This window comes from Maniola hyperantus, chromosome 14 (assembly GCF_902806685.2).
Source record: "Maniola hyperantus chromosome 14, iAphHyp1.2, whole genome shotgun sequence".
Lineage (NCBI taxonomy): Eukaryota > Metazoa > Arthropoda > Insecta > Lepidoptera > Nymphalidae > Maniola > Maniola hyperantus.
The window spans coordinates 878,131-901,215 of record NC_048549.1 but is presented as its reverse complement, the minus strand read 5'-3'; the positions used below and the strand labels follow the sequence as shown (position 1 = coordinate 901,215).

General features: G+C 37.5%; 1 protein-coding gene and 4 long non-coding RNA genes across 6 annotated transcripts in view; 3 read left to right on the top strand and 2 right to left on the bottom strand.

Moving 5' to 3' along the window:
• Positions 1-23,085, bottom strand: part of LOC117988279 (netrin-1-like) — a 199,256-nt gene that overhangs the window by 116,682 nt on the left and 59,489 nt on the right. The window lies entirely within an intron of this gene.
• On the top strand, positions 2,047-3,067 carry LOC138403237 (uncharacterized). The gene is made up of 2 exons (XR_011237536.1): positions 2,047-2,385; positions 2,938-3,067. It is a non-coding gene; the product is annotated as an uncharacterized lncRNA (long non-coding RNA).
• LOC138403235 (uncharacterized) lies at positions 6,645-9,382 on the top strand. The gene is made up of 2 exons (XR_011237534.1): positions 6,645-8,700; positions 9,253-9,382. It is a non-coding gene; the product is annotated as an uncharacterized lncRNA (long non-coding RNA).
• On the bottom strand, positions 11,541-16,801 carry LOC138403240 (uncharacterized). Its single transcript, XR_011237539.1, has 4 exons — positions 16,568-16,801; positions 16,259-16,453; positions 15,499-15,554; positions 11,541-11,797 (listed from the first exon to the last, which is right to left on the bottom strand). It is a non-coding gene; the product is annotated as an uncharacterized lncRNA (long non-coding RNA).
• Positions 11,858-13,319, top strand: LOC138403236 (uncharacterized). Its single transcript, XR_011237535.1, has 3 exons — positions 11,858-12,208; positions 12,317-12,610; positions 12,809-13,319. It is a non-coding gene; the product is annotated as an uncharacterized lncRNA (long non-coding RNA).

Genomic DNA, 23,085 nt, shown 5'->3' with positions numbered 1-23,085 from the left:
ACACCATACTTGCAGGACTTCGGAAGTTTATAACAGATGGTGTTTTTATGGGATATGACGATAGTTAAAGAAAAAGTATATCCGTGCCTTTTCAGAATTTTCTTGGCTTCGTTTTTAGGGTTCCGTTTCCGAAATATGCCAACGAGACCTTATTACTGAAAATCCGCCGTCCGTGCATCCGTACTCCGTCCGTCCATCTGTCTTATTATAGCAAGTTAGTATTATTAATTTATCATGCAACTATGAACGATGCGCCCGCCTATCTATTGGTTTATCTTTGAAGAGGTAATTTATCTTTACTTATCTATAATGTATTCTATGGAGGGCTGGGCAGTGGGCATGGGTTGTCAATCTATAAAATTAGCCTCTACATTACGTAGAGGTAGATAGATACCTACTAAATCAATAAATCTTTTATTAATTCCTTCAGTTAGTACTTCTGCCCAGCAATTTATATGTAACTAGCTGATACCTTTTATAATAAAATCCCGCAAATTATTTTGGACTTACCTTTGCACAAGTTTAAAAAATCTATTAAAAATATGCTCCTGAAAAAAGCATATTACACAATTGAAGATTATCTAAATGTTAAAAGAGCGTGGATTTGACCTGCAGCTCGTTCCAGCAACGCACAAGGCTGCAAATACTATTTTATACATGGCATAATCTTGTACCTATATCAAATATTTGAAAAGAGCAACCGCCGAGTTTCTTGCTGGTTCTTCTCGGTAGGAAAGGCATTCCGAACCAGTGGTAGATGCATCCGACTATTCGTAAGTACTTGTAAAAGTTTATACGAATAAAAAAGATTTTTATTTATTTATTTATACCCGCGACTTCGTCCGCGTGGATTTACATTTTTCAAAATCCCGCGGGAACTCTTTGGTTTTCCGGGATAAAAAGTGGCCTATATGTTAATCCAGGGTATAATCTATTTATATTCCAAATTTCAGCCAAATCCGTGCAGTAGTTTTTGTGTGAAAGAGTTACAAACATACACACACACACACGCACATACAAACTTTCGCCTTTATAGTATTATAGTGTGATAGTGTGATTAAATGATGTAAAGGGCAATTTTGGTCTAAATTAAATATTACAGATGATCAACTATTTTATTTTGATAAGAATTAATAGTATGTCAGTAAAAACACCCTCGAAAATAAGGCTTTGTTTCAGATCACATTTGAAAATTATAAAATCGAGTATTGTGAGCCAACCTTCAAACTTTTGAAGAGAAACAATTTCAATATACAATATTGTTTTCGTGTGACTTTGACCATTTAGGCAGCGCACGCCTCGGAAACTCTCAAATGAGAGGATTTTTTCCGACCTAATTCACATTGCTTCAATTTCCCTAGGGATCTCTAATTTTTGAGAATTAAACTATACCTATAAACCTTCCTCTTGAATCACTCTATCTATTAGCGAAAACCGCACTTAAATCCGTTGCGTAGTTTAAAAGATCTACGCGTTCATACATACATACATACAGACGCGGGAAGCGACTTTATTTTATACCATGTAGAGAAGTAAAGTAAGTATGTACTAATAAGTAAAGTCTATGCTAAGCCGGACCGATGAACAGATGACAGACAGAGAGACACGAACATGGCGAAACTATGAGGCTTCGTTGTTTACAAGAAAACCCTAAAAATTTAAATTGCAATTGAAATAACAAAGCAGAACAAACCATTGCAATCAGCAACAATCCACTTTCATGTGATTACTGATTGTCATTTATTATCAAACAAGTGACCAAATGATGTCACTTTCCCGCCGACCAATAAAACTACTATTTGTTCTCTTTAAAATGCAATAACCATAGATAATGAACACGCATGGATTGCGAAACGTGTATTGTATGAGCGAGATGAGAATATGTTAGAATAGTATAAACAACTTAACCTCCAATCCGGGTTTATTAGTCTTGGGATGACCCTAATATGAATCAAACGCAGTTCCAATGTCCACAGTCTTATATTCAGGTACACTTGTCACATCCACTTAGTTTATATCTAGCTTAATTAATCACCTAGTGTCGCGACGAACGTCGCGAAATAGTTAATTGTACAAAATATAAATAGTAATCATCGTAAAATTAAATCATCCAATTATAATATCTAATTACAATAACGAGCAAAACGAGATTAGAAGGAGAGGAATCCAGAGCCGGACGCTTAAAATACTATGGTAAGTTGTCTGTGACTTTACTCTGTGGGTCTAATGGTCTACACTTGAAACGCGACGCCGACTGTCTGTGGTCGAAGCCTCGAACCACGGCGCCCACCATTTTGTTAACTGACTGGATCCGAGCACGGCAGCCTCGCCTCACAGCACGCCCACCGTCATCAGTTCGGTGCCTCGCATCCTGTATTATTACTCGTAAGTGGCTAACTATAAGTAACTATATTTGATTGCTATTAATTGTGTGCATAAGGAACGTTTCCATGTAGCCAACGTCGAGAGTCGTAAGGGCCCTTTATTGGCAGGCCTTAGTCGGAATAGTAAATCGTCAGCGTCGGGAGCCATTGGGACCCTTGTTGGCAGGACTTGGCTGGGAGAAAGTAATCCGTCAGTGTCGAGAGTCGTGGGGGCCCTCGGGTGGCAGGCCTTAGCGTCGAACAGCTAACTCTCGATACAGATGACGAGACCAGCTAGCTCTCGACGTCAGTGACGACCCCGGCTAACTCTCGGCGTAAGTAGCAAGCAAAGGTGTGGCACTTTGAGCCGGCACGAATAGCCAGTTACCTGACCGAAACGCGGTAGGTCAATTGGACCCAATTATAATCCTAATGGCTGGGCTAATGATGGAACCGTTCCTCCTTTAATCTAGCGCTAGTCAGCACTGGTCTTCCCCGCTTAGCGGCGAGGAAGACAGTAGCCCCGGCAGATTTCGTCTAGGCGAAATCTGCCCGTCCCATATATGTATTACAGAGTGCGAGGCAGTGGATTCTGTCCTATGCGACGGGGAGGAAGGCCGCTTCCTCGCCCGTCGCCTCAGTGCCGCGGAGACGGCGCATTAACCTGGTGTCGCACGCGCAAGCAGACTGCGCATCGAGCAAGGGTGAGTGCATAATCAAACATTCACAAACTAGCCTTCGTGACGTCTCTGGTTTCAACCCTCAAACCCGGGCGGCAAGCCGAGTCTAACTAAGCATAAACAGGAGGCGCCACGACATGGTGGAGATGCTGAGGATCTGATAAATCAGTAAATGAGCTTTCAGCAAAAAATGCTAAAAGAAAGAGGGTTGTCAAATAAGTTGTGAATGTTGTTATGCACTGACCTAAATCAGACATGTCTCGACAAGTCTCGACACGTATAGAGCGGCAAAGACCATTAGACCTTAATAGGTTATTTTCATGTCTTGTTTTCTCGTAGCTATGTGATTTGTTCTGAATATGATTATTCTTAAGCGTGAATGACCTACCTACCTACACATGAAAATTATTTTTCCTACTATTGAGTTTTGATACCTACCTACAGGTGATGAATAATTCTACTTATAACTAACACTTTAAACTCTAATACCTACTTTAAATAAGCAAAGTTATGTTGCATTTCACTGATGATTTTAACGTTTTCTTAGACAGTTTTAATATAAATACCTACAATACATTGTAGTGAATAGTGACAAATGTTCAATGTTTAATTTAATAAAGGATAGGTACCTACCTAATGTGAAGAATAAAGGAGGATGCTGTGCGTATAGTCCTATAATAGAATAAAGGAAACCGAAAATTAAGAATAACCTCATTCTCTGTTAAAGTCTAATTGTAAAGATGCGACGGTATTACCAATGTTCTGAATTATTATATTCACAATAAAGTGACACTGTTACTGCAGTTTAGTGGAATAATTATTATAATTATGTTGATCCATGTGGGACTAAATCAATTAAAATAAAAGTTTGAGCTCGCATGAACTTTCTGACAAATTAAGATTATTGTAATATCATATTCAACTGAGACTTAAAGATGAGTCAATTTCAAAAGTGTTTAGGGTTCCGCACCTAGTAAGAAAGAAAATCAATTCTAAAGGTTATCGTTTCTTGTATAACAGTTATAAATGTGAAAAAACCCTTGGTTTCGGTGCGCAAGAAATTCTTTTTTTTTCACAAATTTTATGAATGAAACAGTGAAGTGATATGGACATTAACAATAAACGATAGGTACCTAGAGCAGTCACCTGCGATAGTACACTGACCTTTGCCGGTGCATTCACACTGGACTTGCTAGAACGGTTAAATAGTTACACACATACCTACCCGACTTGAGATTGCTATGATCATACAATTTTGATACGAAGGAGTCAATCATTGAATGCTTATGCTGAATGGTCACACAGTGTGTGTGCCCACGCATACCTAGTAACTGAAATGATTAAATACTAAAATTGAGACCCGGTTTAGCAATGCGAACCTTAGGCATGAAATAAAAGCCAGTAGAATGTACAGAGATTTAAGAATATTTGTAGAAGTTTATTGAATAGAGGTATAATGCTACTCTATTTTACTACATCCTATATCTTGTCGCAAGGGTAGGCATAACCCTTCTAGCATGTTAGTGGAATTGTGTACACATCTGTGGGCAGATGACTGACAATTATTGATAAGGTCGTTGTCACACTATGACGACAGGGCCGGACTATGAAATTGATTTATGATAAAGTCGGTTACTTACTTTATCCGCGATACTAATAACCAATTAATTTCATTCTACAACAACAACGGTACAAAATTATTTCGTTATAACTAGTCGTTGAAATTTATTTGATAAATTATTTGATGAATATATGAGATTTATAGAACAAGGGTTACCATGAATATTCAAACCATAGGACATTGATGTAACACAACAACTAAATAGAAGTTTTAAATGAACTTTAAAGTGAAATAAATGAAAGATGGACGATCATTTGAAAAATAGATCTACGATACTGACACAGATAAATAAAATTAGTTAGATTAAAGAAAATTTTTTGTTTTGGCCAATCCGCTTCCTTTCTTTTTCTCTCGCTTTTCTCCTAAGCGGTGCTATTTCATTTATAGAGAGACGAGCCACGAAGTTCCCGGTCACATTGAAAACATAAACTAATAATCTAAAAAACCTTAAACCACTAACCCGTTTAAATGAAACTTTTATCTACTAATATTTCGAACATACCGACAAGATGGATCAAAGTCTCTTGGTGATGTTGCACTCAATGAAAACAAAATTACAAAATTTATCAACCAACGCATCTCAAATAATAGAAACTCTTGATGATCCAACCACTCAATCCCCAACGATCATACAAGAAGCAGAAATTATTTCTTCGAAATTACAAACTTTGTTAAATAGATTGAGCTCCGAATTGACCAACTACTTTCGATTAAGCAACGATCCTGCGCCTGATGACATATCCGAGATATCTACAGTACAATTAGAAGCAGAAGATATATTGTGCGAACTTAAAGTCAAAATCAAAGAAAAAATTAAAGTAATTGAACGTGAAAATCAAGTCAACAGGGACACGAATCCGAATCCTATTTACGAAATGAAAATCGAAATGAGTACTAAATCCATCGAGGAGATAAGGAAATGCCTCGAAGTCATTATCACGGCTAGGGAAGACGCAGAGAGAGTTATCCAGGGAAAATCTGAAGACAATTACACTACCCAATCTCTACAACGCGAATGCATCCGACGACAATAATATGAAATTAAAATCCAAAGGGCCAACAAGTAAAGAAATGTCCACAAAGAAACAAGATAAAAATCGGGGACTATTTCAAGGTCGTCAGGGAAGTTTTAGGAAACAATTCAAAAGAAAATGGGAAGAGCCAGTAGGAAACCAAGAAAGGCAACACGAAAAGAAAAGAAAACTTCACTGCATCTTCTGTCAGGAGAACCATTTTAACGATCAATGCAAGCCTTTACAACGTTACGAGAAAGGAAAAATAAATTAATTAACCGATGCTACGCATGTCTTCGCATAGGACATACCGTAAAGATATGTGAGAGAAAAATAAAATGTGCACACTGTAACGAGATTGGATCTCACAATCGGGCACTTTGTCCTAAAAATCTACAAAAGGAGAGTGAAACAACTATAAATAAATAAAAATAATAAATAAGAATGTAAATAATAAATAAGAATAATAATAATGAATGATTATATAAATAATAAGAATACAAACGAATCAAACTAATAATTTAATGCAATGAGATACCAAGGATACTACTATACTTCAAACAGCAGTTGTGAACGGCGAAATCTGAAAAGGAAGAACATCCTGTTCATTACTTGCATCATTGTGTCCATCAGAAGGAGAAAACCATCAGAATTATATACCGACTTCCAAAAAGCGTTTAAACAAATGTCTATGAACTTAAGGGAGTGGAGTTCTAATTCTTATGAATTTATGACACAAATCCCAGACTCGTCAAAGGAAATCCGTGTTAAGATATTAGGACTTGATTGGGATTTAAAGGAAGATCTACTTCAATTGAGATACAAGATCGACTCTAATGCGAACAATAAACGGGAAGTATTGAGAGTGATCGGCTTCAAATCTACGACCCTTGCGGATTTGTTGCAGCCACATATTCTACCTGCTAATTATTTCTGCAAGAGCTTTGGAAACCAAAATTAAATGGGACACCACCTTTTCAAAACAGATGAAGGAAGAGTGGTCGACAATACGTGAACAACTAGACAAGATTAAAGAAATATCAATACCCAGATGTTATATGGCGAATGCTCAAAATAACGATGTTCAATTGCATTGCTTTACCGACGCGTCTCTCAAAGCTTATGCAGCTACTGTATATATAGTGAATGAGAACAAGATCAGTTTCGTCATTGGAAAATCTAGACTTGTACCTATAAAGGATCAGGATAATTTGAAAATTCCTCGATTAGAATTACTCGGAGTATTAATTGGAAGTCGTCTTATAAAATTTATTCGGAACTTTCTTCCTGCAAAAGTAACACATCAATTTCTTTGGACCGATAGCCAAATTGTAATCGGATGGTGCAAGTCTTCTAAACTTTTACCACCATTCGTAGCAAGGAGAATCCAAGAAATTAAATGAAACAAAGAATTGATCATAAGATATGTTCCCTCAGAGCTAAATCCAGCAGATGTAGCAACAAACCTTACAGCGCTTGTCAAGATAAAGCGAAATAATTAGCTGGATCTCAATATTTGTTACAAGCATCTGATACATTGCCACAAAGGGCAACGAATAGTGATCCCTTTTTGTTTCGGGAGGCTCTTCCGAATGATAGTGAAGATGAGGAAGTTGAAATTAATGAAACTATTTCTGTAATATAGATGCCGAGCTGGATCATATATTTGTCGGCAGAGAGCTCTAGGATCGTCGTATTACCTTCTATTGGGCGTTTATCTACAGGGTTATCATGTTGGCTTAATAGGAACGCGGGATACGATTCTACACAAGTACACAAGTCGTTTCTCTTACCATCTTCAAACCATATTGTTATTCTTACGTGTCCATGGTAACCCAGATTGTGTCATAATGCGTAGACTCGATCAACGCCACTAGACAACGTTTGCGTCCCGATTACTGCCGAGTATCTCCGACATATTGAAACCAGCTGATTTCTTGGCTGTAGGAGAATGTATAACAGTAGAGACTACCCGGAAGGAACCTTTAGCAGAAGGAACCGTTACAAAAACGGAACTAGTTAAAGGTTGGAAAAGAGCTCTTAAAATCCAAGAAGAATTTAGAGAAATGTTTTCTAATCGTTACCTTCTCAGCCTTCGAGAAAGATACCAGCATTCACATAGGGATCCAAGAGTCACTTCGAAATTAGAACCTCAAGAAGGACAAATAGTCCAGATAAAGGGGGAACATCCTAATCGGGAAAGCTGGCGAGTTGGGAAAATAACAAAACTTATGAAGGGGAAGGATGGATTTAGCAGAACAGCGAAAGTAAAAGTAGATAATAGCGAATATATTAGATCCATTTCACACTTATATCCACTAGAAATGGACGAACAAGAAGCTCACGCTCTAGCTGACAAACCTAGACCAAGTTACAACTATATACCTTCCGAACGCATAACAAGAGAAGTGCACGAAGAAACCACTGGAGAAACCAGTGAGATACGTAGTGGTGAAATCGATGCACCTGAAAAGGAAAATGATCACACCATACAAGACCATAATGAGACGATGTTAGAGGATCAACTTCTGCCAGAGGAGATTACTAACGAAAACGAAGTAGACCTTTCTTCCGAGGAGCCAAGACCCAAGAGAGAAGCGGCTGTCAGGGCCCTCGAGAAGATTAAGGAATGGACGCAGAATCTTATCGTCTTATTGTAACTTCCGTTGTTGGGGAGTGTCGCGACGAACGTCGCGAAATAGTTAATTGTACAAAATATAAATAGTAATCATCGTAAAATTAAATCATCCAATTATAATATCTAATTACAATAACGAGCAAAACGAGATTAGAAGGAGAGGAATCCAGAGCCGGACGCTTAAAATACTATGGTAAGTTGTCTGTGACTTTACTCTGTGGGTCTAATGGTCTACACTTGAAACGCGACGCCGACTGTCTGTGGTCGAAGCCTCGAACCACGGCGCCCACCATTTTGTTAACTGACTGGATCCGAGCACGGCAGCCTCGCCTCACAGCACGCCCACCGTCATCAGTTCGGTGCCTCGCATCCTGTATTATTACTCGTAAGTGGCTAACTATAAGTAACTATATTTGATTGCTATTAATTGTGTGCATAAGGAACGTTTCCATGTAGCCAACGTCGAGAGTCGTAAGGGCCCTTTATTGGCAGGCCTTAGTCGGAATAGTAAATCGTCAGCGTCGGGAGCCATTGGGACCCTTGTTGGCAGGACTTGGCTGGGAGAAAGTAATCCGTCAGTGTCGAGAGTCGTGGGGGCCCTCGGGTGGCAGGCCTTAGCGTCGAACAGCTAACTCTCGATACAGATGACGAGACCAGCTAGCTCTCGACGTCAGTGACGACCCCGGCTAACTCTCGGCGTAAGTAGCAAGCAAAGGTGTGGCACTTTGAGCCGGCACGAATAGCCAGTTACCTGACCGAAACGCGGTAGGTCAATTGGACCCAATTATAATCCTAATGGCTGGGCTAATGATGGAACCGTTCCTCCTTTAATCTAGCGCTAGTCAGCACTGGTCTTCCCCGCTTAGCGGCGAGGAAGACAGTAGCCCCGGCAGATTTCGTCTAGGCGAAATCTGCCCGTCCCATATATGTATTACAGAGTGCGAGGCAGTGGATTCTGTCCTATGCGACGGGGAGGAAGGCCGCTTCCTCGCCCGTCGCCTCAGTGCCGCGGAGACGGCGCATTAACCTGGTGTCGCACGCGCAAGCAGACTGCGCATCGAGCAAGGGTGAGTGCATAATCAAACATTCACAAACTAGCCTTCGTGACGTCTCTGGTTTCAACCCTCAAACCCGGGCGGCAAGCCGAGTCTAACTAAGCATAAACAGGAGGCGCCACGACACCTAGTACTTATATCTCGCTTAATTACTTTTATATCGTCCCTCTTTTACTCCCGCGCGCTGTCACACCTGCACTCACGGGCGACAGATGGCACGTTTTCTGTGTTGCCCACAATAGGGACAGTAAAAAAGTAAACAGACAGGCGAATCGGTGATAAAGACCTAATTCCAGTATGATCCCATTGATCAGGGTGTATGCGTCCACTGCTGGACATAGGCCTTCTCAAGAGCGCGCCACATAACACGGTCCTTCGCCTTCCTCATCCAAACGCTTCCCGCCATCTTCTTCAGCAGTGTGATTCTCTAAGGTAAAATAATATTTACATCGGTCGCACATCGGATGTTTCCTTAGATGTAGCACATTTGTTATTCTATTAATCGCGTTCGACTCACCTTTGAGACACTAGCGCTTCACGAGCGAGTGTGATCGATGTAGGAAACGGGTTTTTGACATTTATGTATGGAATTTGCTATTCTAATTGCTCGCCGTCGACTACATCGTACGCCCTCGCCTTCGATTCTATGTGTCAAACGGAAAAGCGTCTCCGGTGTAGCTTTTCTCTACGATGCACCATCGATGCACGAGTTAAATTTCGTTGTAAACATAGAAAAACTTTAAAAGAAAGGTAAAAATGTGGGTTTTATTTTGTTATTTTCTATAGTAAGTATAATTGAATGATAAAAAATATCTGAGTTAACTATTTATCGTTTTTCACTTCAGATGGCTGCTCGCTTAGCTCAAGTACATTTTTCTTATTAGAAGAAGCTAAACAAGAGGAATACAAAATAAAAAGGCGTGCAAAAGGTTGTCAAATACGTGGTCTTCGTCTGCTCTCGACAGACGCATTATGTAAGAATATTTAGTATCACGGAGGAACTTGTGGCAATGTTAGAAAGGGATTTGCTCCCCTACATCAAGAGCTAGTCGTGCAGTGGTGTATGTATTATTTGGAGTTTAAAACGAAGATTTAGATGCCTTCTAGTTCATAGCGATTATGACCCAGGGATGGTGGCCAGAAGATTCATTATACTTAGCATGTTGCATGCACGTTTTACACAACATACTACAACATTACCAGCGTTGTCATTTCCAAATGACATAATCCGAGAAGAACATAGGATAATGAGCATGCTGCAAAGGAATCCTCGTCAAAGCAGAGCAGAGGGCTTAGAAGAAGGACAAAGGTGCCGAGAACTCCTTGCTAATCGCTCGTGGCGTGCAAGACAGATGCAATAATAAATAAAAGAGTAGATTTAGATAATTCTCAATTTCAAAGCCTTTATTTATTCCTTATCTTAATCTTAACTATATACATATATTTTAATGTTATATACATTTTATATCTTATACCGTGTGTGTGTTAGTGTTTTTCAATAGTTAATTATAATATATTTTATTGCATTTCTCGTTCATTTGTTTTTAATATTTGTGTGGAAAAGATAATAAAAGTGCAATATAAACTTAGTTTACATTTTTTTTACCATAGAAAAACAGACGGGTTTTGTTATAGACTTTTAGTAGAAAAAAATGAAATACTTCCCACAGGATTTAAAAGCTTCTCAACTGCTAGAGGCTCAGGAATTTTAGTGTCTTCCACTGCTTGAGAAGAATTCATGATCATCGTGATCAACCCATAGCCGGCTCACTGCAGAGCACGGGTCTCCTCTCAGAGTGATAAGGGTTTTGGCTATAATCTACCACACTGGCTATGTGCAGATTGGTAGACTCGCACACCTTTGAGAATATTATGGAGAACTCTCAGGCATGCAGGTTTCCTCACGATCTTCTTCTTCACCGTTAAAGCAAGTGATATTGGATAAAAAGCACAAAACTCCGAAAAGTTAGAAGTGCGTGCGCGGGATGGAATCCCCGACCTTCGATTAGAAGGCGGACATCCTAACCACAAGTCTATCACAGCTCACGAGAATTAGTTAAATATAATCTCCCTGATAAAAAAGCTGTGATAGCTTAGTGGTTAGGACGTCCACCTTCTAATCGGAGGTCGGGGATTCCATCCCGCGCACGCACTTCTAACTTTTCGGAGTTATGTGCTTTTTAAGTAATAAAATATTACTTGCTTTAACGGTGAAGGAAAACATCGTGATGAAACCTGCATGCCTGAGAGTTCCCCATAATGTTGTCAAAGGTGTGTGAAGTGTACCAATCCGCACATGGTCAGCGTGGTAGACTATGGCCAAAACCCTTCTCACTCTGAGAGGAGACCCGTACGTACTCTGTGGTGAGCCGGCGATGGGTTGATCATGATGATGATGATGATGAATCTCCCTTGTGAGTTCTTCGCCTGCAACAGCCACAGCAGGCCTAGCATGGGCCGGGAAATTTTCTCCCCGAGGAAAGGATAAAAATTTTATCCCCTCCGATAGTTATTTCCACTCTCCGAGCATGGGCACAGGGTTGGATATAATTATCCCCGGTGATAAGGCGGGGAAAGACTAGTCCTCGGTTAATGTCAAAGTGTTATTATTTTTTATCTGTGCTTTTGATTTTGCTCGTTTTCGTTACTCGTAACTCGTCTGTGGCTGCTTTTTATTTTAAAAGAGCTAGAAGCCGGAGCCGTAAAATAGTTTAAAAAACATTCACAGAAGATTATGCTCGTAAGTATTGTTATTGTTTGTGTTTACCTAACCTAACTCCACTTTTGAATTATCCAAATTAAAAAATAATCGAATAGTTGAAATTCCTAGCTATCACAGTAAGTATCACAAAGACAATTTGTGTTAGTCAGTACACAAAATTGAAGTGATAATATATTGATATTGTTAGCGACAAAGAAATGCATAAATTGTTGTTTTATTTGCAGACATGGAAATATGTACTTGAAGAAGGGCACTGGCCACTGACTGACAAGTATGATGAGGCAGCTCGGGATGTAGGACCACCGGGAAATGTCTCAATAGTGCCGTCGGTCACATATATGAGCACATAAGTGTTCAATATTAATTATCACTGTTGGGCATAAATGCTCAACAGGAATTGGACCTGAAGACTCCATAATGGGCCAGCCAGAGAGATGCGTGTATTAATTTAGTTCTATTAAATGTGTGTCTTGTATAACAAACTCAAAATAACTTTAGGTACCTACCTATTGGAATAGGTAAGTTAGGTACACATCTTATCAACATAAAATATTTTTATTATTGTTTGAGATGATGATAAAACTAACAGTTCAGCACACTGCACTGAGAAGAGTTCAATATCACTTAAAATTGGTTAAGCTGGTATGGTTTGAGCTATTAAACTAACCTAATTTCTTTATAAGCATGTCAAGCCAATGTTTTTTATCTTATGGCAGGAAATCTTTGAAGTGTCGGTGGTGGACTATGGTGAGACTGTCGTTTAACCCACTTTGTACACAGTGGGTACTTTATAAAACCAATAGCCCCGAGTGGTTTTCCTATAAATGCCAATAAATAAATAAAAAGTAAGTAGAGGATATGTACATTTTTGTAATTTGTAAATAGTTATGAATATAGGAAGTTATTCTATGGCAGTGTGGTTGGATTGAACATTAAACTTGTTACTTCCTTTTCTTAAGGATAATAGCACTACTTTTAGATCTGTTAAGTTAACATCAGAGATTTGTGTACATCCAAATAAGCATTGTTTTAATTGGTATTCCTAATATTATGCCTAAGAGTTTGTGTTTGTTACTCAATCACACAGAAAGAGTACTTAAAGCAAAATTATTTTTTGAAGAAACTTATTTTTTGTTATAGCAGCAATAGAAATAAGTACAAAATTTCAACTTTAACCTGTTACGTTTCAGGAGACAGACAGATGGAGAGCTGAGACTGTAATAGGGTCCCATTGGTACCCTACAGAACCCTAGTAGTAGTAGTAGATATAAGGATGGGTTTGCACAAGGTGGTTTTAGGTAATAGGTCCTTAAAGAAATATATTTTAATGCAAATATGTATTTATTATTCCATCCCTTTTTCCCTTTTATTGTCGGGCAACAGTTAGCAGTCTGGTTTGATCCATAGATATGTGAGATTTCTTTATTTGTTACATTTTCTAGTCTGTCCTTTGGTTGTTCCATTGGAATTCTGAAATATACAATTTATACATTAATGATTTTCAATAATAATAAATTAAGAGTAAGAGGATATACTGAAATGGTCTATAAAGTATAATAGGCTAACATATTTACTCTTACAAAACACTTATGATGAACCATTATAATTTGTAAAGTGTTATTGTGTTTGTGTATCATTATGTATTTAACTATGATATAGGTGTGTATTTTAATTTAAGAATTGTTTTGTTAAATTAGACTCCTGCCTATTTTGTTCAAATAAATGATTTTATTATAATGAGTCATTGTGGCTAATTCCGTTGTACACAATCTCTAAACTAAACTAAAATGACACGTCTAAATATATTGCTATCCCTTTCATAATGTTGCTTGCGGAAAAGGATAGCACTAGACTTAGATCCGTTAATTTAGTTTAGTTTAGAGATTGTGTACAAGAGAATCGGCCCCATTGTGTTATTTTATATTTCCAAAAATCCATACTAATATTATAAACGCGAAAGTGTGTCTGCCTGTCTGTCTGCTAGCTTTTCACAGCCCAACAGTCTAACCGATTTAGATGAAATTTAGTACCTACAGAGTTAGCTTACATCCCGAGGATGGACACCGGCTACTTTTTATTCTGGAAAATCAAATAGTTCTCACAGGATTTTCAAAACCTAAATCCACACAGATGAAGTCGCGGGCAATAGTCATCCCATGACCTTGACTTGTATCTCACTGGTAACTACCATCTGCCAAGAGTCTTATAGATGTGAGGACGTAGAATAAATAGATAATAGCCGCATGTAGGACCTATTTGTAGGTACCTACTACCTACCTAAGTAGGTACCTATTCGTTTGCACAAGATGGTTTTAGGTAATAGGTAAGTACTTAGGTACTTACTTTTATGAATCCATCCATCGAATTAATCGGCTTTAGTGCTTCATTAAGCTGCTCGCACAAGTACAGCACATAATATTTGTCCATCCGAAACAAGTGTCGGAACTCAGCGTCGGGAAATTCAAAGGGATTACTTCCATCACTAATTACGTGCTCATGTTATTTTCGTTCTAAATTCTCTATTTCAAACTAATAAAAAAAGCGCGAGACATGTTTTTTGATCTTTTAATAATTGAGTTAAAGTTCTATGAGCTTATACCCACCTCTAATCTCGATGATAAAATTATCCCTCTCAAATGTCAAAAGAGGACAGTTTATCTTCTTTTATTTGGCCCCATGCTATAGACGGTGGATAAATAGTCCCCCGAGTCCCCGTGAAATGTCAAACGGGGATAAACTTCTCCTCTCCCCTGTTGCCGTGCTCTGAGGGGTGGAGAAGTTAATGTTATCTCCTGTGCAGTGGATAAAATCGGGGGATATAATTTTTATCTTCGGCCCATGCTAGCCGTGCAGTTGAGATATTATGAAAGAGTTGAAATAATTAACTAGTCAAAAAAAATCCGTAGGTATATTTTATACTAGCTTATGCTTGCGACTTCGGCCGCGTGGACTACACAAATTTCAAACCAATATTTCACCCCCTTAGGGGTTGAGTTTTCAAAAATCCGTTCTTAGTGGATGTCTACGTCATAATAGCTATCTGCATGCCAAATTTCAGGCCAATCCGTTCAGTAGTTTGAGCTGTGCTTTGATAGATCAGTCAGTCACCTTTTTCTTTTATACATAGGTATAAAAGCTAGTATAGACTAGCTGATGCCCGCGACTTCGTTCGCGTGGATTTACGTTTTTCAAAATCCCACGGGAACTCTTTGATTTTCCGGGATAAAAAGAGCCTATGTCACTCTCTAAGTCTTTATCTATACCCATGCAAAAAATCACGTCAATCCTTTGCACCGTTGCGACGTGATTGAAGGACAAACCAACAAACTAACAAACCAACAAACAAACACACTTTCGCATTTATATAATGGTACGGATATAATATATATAATAATATTATACACACCGCAGTCTCGAAATAACTCTCCAAGTGTGGTAAACTTTCATCATTTATATATCATTCTGAAATAAGAAAAAAAATAGTACTTTATGTTATTATTTTAAATAATTTTCCATATTAATTACGTACCCATACTAGCCATACCTAATACCTACTTAAACTTTAAATGCGAAAGTGAGTCTATCTGTCTGCTAGCTTTTCACAGTCCAAAAATTAAACCAATTTCGATGAAATTTGGTGCAGAATTAGCTTACATCCCAAGGACGGACATAAGCTAGATACTTTTTATCCCAGAAAATCAAAGAGTTCCCACAGGATTCTTAAAGGGCCATCTATTTAACCCATTTATGCATTTATTTGTAATTTGGTACAGAGGTAGCTTGCATCCCGGAAATTGACATAGACAACTTCTTATCTCAGAAAAGCAGAGTTCCAACAGGATTTAAATATTCATTTATAGAGATAACATAGATAACAGACAATTCAAAATCTTCCTATCTTGTTGCAAAACTTTCTCCACCCATAAGAGAAACAATTATTAGGTATTTGCTCAAGGTTATTTAGATCTGCTACTGCTATATTTTCATCCATACCACTGCCTGTTCTTTCTTCTAGCAATAACCATGCTACTGCATTTTCTCTTTGCATCATCTTTTTTATCTTTCCAATACTGTATTGTATGACAACATTTAACACTAGGTAGATACTAACATTTATAACTCTGCTTAGAAAGTAGATTGTGTCTTTGAAAATAATATTTACATACCTTTTGCTGTTGTTGCCAAGTTTTGATGCAGCCATTTGTATTCATCCAATATTGTCCAACTTCTTGGTGATGCTTGGTCACTACGGTCTCTAGCAAGGGCAGTGCGAGCGTGCCCAGATGCTAACCATGGTTTTTACTCCATAAATTTGAACAATTTTTCAAGTTGAGCAGTGGATGGGGCAATATTGCGAGGCACTGAAATTTATAATTAAATCGTTGGTCAGCACCGAAAGAACAGTTTGATAGGCAGTCTGACACAAGTTTAAAACCACTGATATTGGAGTAAATTAAGTTTAATTGAATACTCACTTGTATTTTAAAACAAAACACGATAAAACGACGTTCAAAGACGAAGTTCACGCACTATTTGTTGAGTTGTTGTGACGACCTATGAAGTCACCATGGCAGTAAAGGAATTATAAGTGCTCCACTAACCACTTGATTTATTACGTGCAGTTTGTTTTAAGACTAGAGTTTTTTGTCGAGTAATCGTTTTTCAAGGGTGATCATTAATTTACCAATACCATTTTTAATTTTGTGCTGACTGACATTTTGCACGGCGGGAAGCAATTTTTTTTTTAATGATGCAAAACAAAGGCAAAGGTCCTCCTGCCTATGTCCAAGATTTTTTTAAATAATAATAATTTCTCATAGTATTTTGCATTTATTGCTTTAACTTTGTATAAAAATAGCAAAGGTAATCATAAATGAATTTTAAACCCACTATAAATGCCATATTTCGTAATCGTAACTTTTTATCGGTATGAAAATAAAAATAGGATGACATCACTGGCTCATCCGAGATAACATCGTAGAGCCCGTCTCAACCATAAGATCGCCAACGAGCTTAAAGCCACTACAGAATCAGAAATTTACAACCGTTGCTGGCCTGGTCGATCTGTACGATGTTACCTCGCAGACCGCATCGATGTTGGCAACGTTGAACCGTTCTTTAGAGAATCACATAGCAGGTCACCGGCACCGGTCCATCGCGCGCTCCACCGATGTTACGATGGTAATCAAGCGCATGCGCTTGCACTTATTCATGGGTATAAGCAGGTATATAAACTTTGCTGTAACAATACTTTACTGCACTATAATCGCTCCTGTCGACAGAAGAAAATTGAAAAATCGACATTTGACATCCCTTAAATATAGTTTATCTTTATGAGTTTATGCTATCTCATTTATTACGAATCTGTGCTCTTTGTACCCTGCAGTAGTAAGCGTATGAGCTTCACAAATTGCTCGTTTCCATTCACATGGGTTCACTCGTTCTAAATTCAAATCGTAATGGTTCTTTCATTTGCGAATCTGCACCCGACTTGAAGATAGAATGAGGTCCTCATATTTGAGATAAAAATAAAAGTATGCAAACTCTTACCTAGATCTAATAAAAGTATGTATAAAGATTAAATTGTTTTCTACTTCAACAAAACTGTTTTTAGCATAAAAAGAGAAAAATAAGCTTGCTGAAATAAAAAATATTCGGAATTTCTTGTCACCAAAAATACCAGAACATTCATGATGAAAAATTAGTAGCCTATGGCTTTGATATTTTTAAAGATCTTTCTTTAAAATAATACTTCAAATGAACGAACTTTACCACAACTAGCTTGATTAAAATCTGTAAAACTTTAATTAATTACAGTTAATTAAATAAAAGTTTAACGTTTCATATCTAAATTGGACACCACTGGTTAAAAGTTTAAAAATGTCGCACACATTTTTAAAACTCTCGCTACACTTTCAAAATTTGAACGTATTTAAAATAACACACAGTCACAGAAAATATATGAACCGCGGATTACTGTTTATTTAAATTCCGAATGCTCCATTCAGCCAGGAACGAGAAACAGGGTTGTCAATAGATTGGGGTTTTCCAAACGAATGAATACATAATAAGCTTTCTTAATTTAATAAGTTCAGTCTGAGTAAAACCAAATGTTATTAAGATAGTAAAAAATGACATATTTTTATAACAACTCGATGCTGATATCATAGGTTTATGTCTCTCTGTTACCTTTTCAGCTCTTATTAATATTGTAATCATACAACGGTATAATATCATCTTCGTTTAAATATATAAAATGAAAAGCTGACTGACTGATCTATCAACGCACAGCTCAAACTACTGGATGGAGCAGGCTGAGCATATAGACAACTATTATGATGTAAGCATTCGCTAAGAAAATTGATTTTTGAAAATTCACCCCCTAAGGGGTAAAATAGGGGTTTAAAATTTATGTAGTCCACGCGGACGAAGTCGCGGGAATAAGCTAGTTAACTGATAAAATTAGAAGAGATCTTCGTCTTTGCATATTTCTATTTCAAAACTGACAGTATTTACTAAGTTATTTACTAAGTATTCAATTTATCTTGTGTTCGACTAACTCTCGTGCCTTACATTATTGTAACTTTTGTATAATGTTGTATATTGCAGAGTTACATTATTTTGATAAGTCGGTTTAGGAAAAGCTTATCATATAAGCAGCCTTAGATTTTATCTTTTGTGAGAGACAGCCCTAATCCGCCATTGTATTTGTATCGCGTTCAGAAACGGGAACCTTTCAATACACAATGAGCAATTCATTACTTTCTGAACGCAAATTAAACTTCGACAATTTATTCCATCTTAAATAAGTAATCGTTCACGCATTCGAAATACATTTATAGGTATTATCATTAACTCTGTAATCTTCTTTTGTCGTAATTATTTTAAAATATATTTACATGAAATCAATAAGTTTGATTTCATGAAATTTCATTCAATGAAAATTGTTTGATGTTGGCAGAATTTTCTCGTTGCTCGTTCTAAAATTAAATGTTTTTTTAAGCAATAGTAAACGGCTTTGCCAGCACTTTAAATCATGTCATCTATTATTTTACGCTTATTTTGGTAAATAAATAAAATAAAAATAGACCTAACTATTAATCAACGCAGATGAATTATAACGTGGAAACTTATTATATTTCTTCGAGAAGTTCTTTTTGTAACTAAATGGGTTACGACAGATTATAAAAGACATAAGGTTTGAAACAGTCTGTAAGCTAAAACTATATTTTAAATTTAAAACTGTAAAAGAAATGTTCTAAAATAAATAAGTATACGTTAGTTATATTTGTTTACTTAAGTTATACCTTTTTTGAAGATTTTTTTATAAATAGCGAGCAAACGAGCATATACGGGTCACCTGATGTTATAATATAATTACTGCCGACCACGAACATTTACAGCACTAAAGGAATCGCGTTTGCCTTTCAGGATTTGTTGATCCCCCCCTTGAATTACCCCACGTTAAAATCTAGTGAGAATAACGCTGAAGGTAGTTATGGTTCCACAGTTTGCAAAAAAAGGTGTGGAAAAAAGATTTGGCACAACGAATTTGAAAAGATATTATTAAATACGAGTATACAATATTTCATTTTTTGCTCTTGGTACACCTCTGCCCTTACCGCGCGTTCTATTTTCAAAATGTATTACAAAAGCTTCTAAAACGTTCAATTTATTTGTCAAACGTTCATCGCCGCGTTCCAATCTCGTTCTTTACGATCCATAGACTAATATAGATCTATAGATTCAATAATAAGGTACTACTAAGGTACCTACTATCGCTACCTACCACCAGATAGGTGGTAGGTACGCCACCAACTACAAGTCCCGCAAATTGCTATTGCGCTGGAACCATGTCTCATTAACATCGAAATGACGTCATTTTAACGTCATTGGCACTAACCACTTAATTGAACTTAATAAAACAGCTCTTCTGTTTTGCAGTTATTTTAAACTATGTCCAAGATTTCATTGCGAAAACCGGGATAAAAAACGACTTCGTCCGCGTGGATTTAGGTTTTTAAAAATCCCGTGGGAACTCTTTGATTTTCCGGGATAAAAAGTTGCCTATATCCTTCCCCGAAATGCAAGCCATGTCTGTACCAAATTTCATCAAAATCGGTTGAACGGGTGGGCCGTGAAAAGCTAGCAAGCAGACAGACAGACACACTTTCGCATTTATAATATTAGTATGGATGTCTAGCGGGATGCACCAAATTTCGTCAAAATCGATTTAACGAATGGGCCATGAAAAAGCAGAAACACGGACAGATACACTTTCGCATTTGTAAAATTAGTAAGGAAGTACCTATGGATATAAAATTAATTGACTATCAATATAATAAGTAATGGGGCACTAAGAAAGTGCGGAGCGCATTAACGAGCCACTTATAACACCCTACATTAACGATAAGAGCTGATCCAATCAAACTATTAATAGTTAATACTCATCTCCCTAACGGACGGACAAATTAATTTGTGGTGCAAGCCATAATGTATAGCGATTAGCTATTTTAAAATATACTCGTAGCTGTAAATGTATTAAAAGTTTAAGCAATTAAATATCACTTGCTTTAACGGTGAAGGAAAACATCGTGAGGAAAACTGCATGCCCGAGAGTTCTCCATAATGATCTCAAAGGTGTGCGAAGTCTGCCAATCCGTTCTTGGCATGCACAAATCCTTCTTATTCTGAGAGGAGACCCGTGCGTAGAACAATTTTAAAAAATCATGACTTTTTTAAATCATTCTCTTTAATAATTAATTCTAGCCCCATAAACTACCGCTATACAAAAAATCACTTCATTTTATGACTACAGTCCAAGACCCTATTAAACAAGTGCAACTCTTCTCCTTTAGTACCTACTTATTGTATATCAAGGGCTATTTCAAACAAAAACCATCTTCTGACTGTCATGCAGCCATTGAGGTTGACCCATGCAGCTGTCAAAATTAGTATGAACTGGACTGAACTGGACTGGACTGAAAAAAATTGTTCCGAATGACCCGTCTAGTGCGTAGTAGGTGCATAGAGATACTTCTGTTATTCTAAGAAAAAAACTATGTAAGCAGTATCGCTGTTTTTTTATTCATCGGACGACGCTGTCTAAGATGTCTAAGATGGAAGCCACCTAAGACGCGGTTCAGCACTGTAATCGGTTCTATGCGGCATCGTACCGGAACGTTAAATCCCTTTAAAACATTTTCGTGCAGTTTATAACTTAGACCCAACTTTATGGGCGCGCCCAAGGCGGTATCACACCTCCGCTCCGCTCCGCCCGGGCCTCTGCGATACGAATCATATCCATATTAACATGGCTCCAATATTTTGACCTATCATTATACTGCATTATAATGTGGTCTCAACTCTTGCCTAATTTGGTAATGACGAGAAAATTATACAATCTCTTTTTTAACTGGAGGCAAAAATGCAATCTCGATAATGAGTACGAGGTAGACGATATACTTAGTTCATGGAATTATTTTCCGAATTTGGCCTATTGGATTTTTATTTATTTATTCAAATACAAGTTAGTTCTTGACTGCAATCTCACCTGGTGGTAAGTGACGATGCAGTCTAAGATGGAAGATATTTTGATATTTGTTTAAGGGGCTTCAATAAGCTAACACCTGGGAAGGTCTATATTCAACAGTGGACACCCGCAGGCTGATAAAATGATGATGATGATGATCGCCCACGGCGAGTTTCAGTCATTCGGATTGATTGCAATTATCACACTATGGAATTGAAGTGCTAAGCCTTCTAATCCAGTTAAAGTCTGTATCAAATCAAGCTACTACAGGAGCTACACGAGCAGTGGCGTGCACAGGATTTGAAGCCAGGGTAGGCATTAGTTAGGTAGGAACCTGTTTACTGGCAGGTCATAATGAAAAATATGCATTGAACTATTACAACTGGTGTAAGCAGTGCATTTATGCCTCTATGACCTGCACGCCACTGTACACGAGGCTACCGACCGGCCGAGCTATCGCGGTTGCGGCTTTTTGGGCTGCCCGTATTTGAGGTGACCGTCGACTCGAGAAGAAGAACAAAAACTTCTACTAGAAATCATCCCATGCGATTGCCACTAAGGGACCGAAATTTATTCGAAAATTCATATTAAGTCGTTGAGATTCTTCAACCGTTCCGCCATAAAACAAATGATTAGGTATGAAAAACAAAGTAATTTCCAACAATCGCGCCGCCTCACGAAATATTCATAATCTTCTCATTCCACGCATCGCGGCCTGAATGCTAATCGACTGTTGGCCGCTAGCTCATAAATCTATTGTGTAAGCTAAGCCCATATTAGACCATATTATAAAAAAGTTTACTTTTGACTAAAGTAAAAATATTTCATCAACATATTATTATCTTTGGTATTTCAGGTACCTACATTAAAAAAACCGACCAAGTGTGAGTCAGACTCGCGCACTGAGGGTTCCGTACTACAGTCGTATTTTTTCGACATTTTGCACGATAAATAAAAACTATTATGCATAAAAATAAATAAAAATCTGTTTAAGAATGTAGAGGTAAAGCCCTTTCATATGATATCCCACTTGATATGTTATCTTACTTTGAAAGTTGAAAATACCTATTTATTATTTGTTCATAAACACTTTTTAAATTTTTTTTGGTGATGTAACCGCAAGTTCACGGTTTTCGGATTTATTTCTTTATTTGTTTTATGAGACCTACTTATCTACCAAATTTCATGATTCTAGGTCAACGGGAAGTACTCTATAGGTTTTCTTGACAGCCACAACGGACAGACGGACAGACAAACAACGAAGTGATCCTATAAGGGTTCCTTTTTGTCCTTTTTAGGTACGGAACCCTAAAAATTAAAGAGTTCCCACGGAATTTTTAAATATCTAAATCGACAACAAACTAGCAGGCATCATCGAGAAGATGAATAAAAGAGACATCCATTGAATACTATTTAGAAGTAAAATAAAGTCATTATCACGTTGGTAAATGTCTAAATAAT